Consider the following 1,369-nt stretch of genomic DNA (forward strand, 5'->3'; position numbering starts at 1 on the left):
TTTTCATTCGAAGATTGACCGACACCTCCATAAGAATGTTGTTGCATTCCATGTGGCTGAAATTGCTACCTTGGTGCATACTGTTGTTGAAAACCAGGCGGATTGAATTGCTTGTTTCCAAACTGCTGGTATGGTTGTTACATACCACCATGATTATTGCTCCAACTGAAATTAGGATGATTTCGGTTGTTAGGATGATAAGTAGCAGGAACAGGTTGCTGCGACCTCTGAAAGTTGCTCACAAACTGAGTTGATTCACTAGATATAACACATTGCTCCATCGCTCGTGAACCTGCACAAAGCTCACACACTAGTCATCTGATGAACACCATAGTTGGTCAGAGAATTGACCTTCATAGTCAACGCCTTCAGCTGAGCAGTGATAGCCATAGTTGTATCCAACTCCAGAATTCCTTCTACCTTACCTTGTGGTAGCCTCTGAGTTGGATTCTGATATTCATTAGTGGCCATCATCTCAGTTAGCTCATAAGATTCCTCATAGCTCTTAGCCCATAAGACTCCACCTGATGTTGCATCGAGCATAGGTCTTGATTTTGCTCCCAAACCATTAAGCAATTGATTACCATTTAGTCAGAAATTCCATGATGAGGACACTTCCTAAGCATCTCCTTGAAGTGCTCCCAGGCTTCACATAAAGATTCACCCGATTGCTGCACAAATTTAGTAAGAGCATTCCTGATTGCAGCTATCTTTGCCATAGGAAAGAATTTAGTAAGAAATTTCTGAGCAAGATCCTTCCATGTCGTAATAGAACCTGATGGTAGAGAGTGCAACCAGCTCTTCGCTTTATCTCTCAGAGAAAATGGGAAAAGTCTCAGTTTCACAGCATCTTCAGAAACATTATTGAACTTGAAGGTGTCGCAGATCTCGATGAAATCCCTAATGTGCATATTGGGATCTTCCGTTAGAGCTCCCCCAAACTGGACTGAATTATGCACCATCTGAATCGTGTCAGGCTTGATTTCAAAAGTATTAGCTGTGATAGCTGTCCTGACAATGCTAGATTAAATTTCATTGATCTTTGGTTGAGAATAATCCATCAACGCTTTCATTGTTGCTACTGGTTCTCCTATTGTAATGATCACTTCTTCTTCGACTTTCTCAACTTGTTCAAAAGCTTCTTTTTCCTCTTCTTCAACTTCGTCTAGTGTTTCCTTATGAGATTGAGAACGTTTTCGCATACACGCTCTCTAGAGTACCTGAAACACAATAAAGTAATTGTAGTAAGTAAATTAATCCAAGTCAGTAAACTTTAACAACCACTGATGTCAAGCACATAAACTAAAAATTAACACCGAAGTTCCTGACAACGGCTCCAAAAACTTGTTCGCAATAAAACACACGCAAA

The 1,369-nt window shown here is 40.3% G+C and overlaps 1 non-coding gene across 1 annotated transcript; it reads left to right on the plus strand.

The window, feature by feature from the left end:
• The first annotated feature begins 597 nt into the window (after positions 1–597).
• LOC141682043 (small nucleolar RNA R71) lies at positions 598–704 on the plus strand. The gene has a single exon (XR_012559448.1). It is a non-coding gene; the product is annotated as a small nucleolar RNA R71 (small nucleolar RNA).
• Positions 705–1,369: the final 665 nt, after the last annotated feature.

The sequence above is a fragment of the Apium graveolens genome, chromosome 8 (genome assembly GCF_009905375.1).
Source record: "Apium graveolens cultivar Ventura chromosome 8, ASM990537v1, whole genome shotgun sequence".
NCBI lineage: Eukaryota > Viridiplantae > Streptophyta > Magnoliopsida > Apiales > Apiaceae > Apium > Apium graveolens.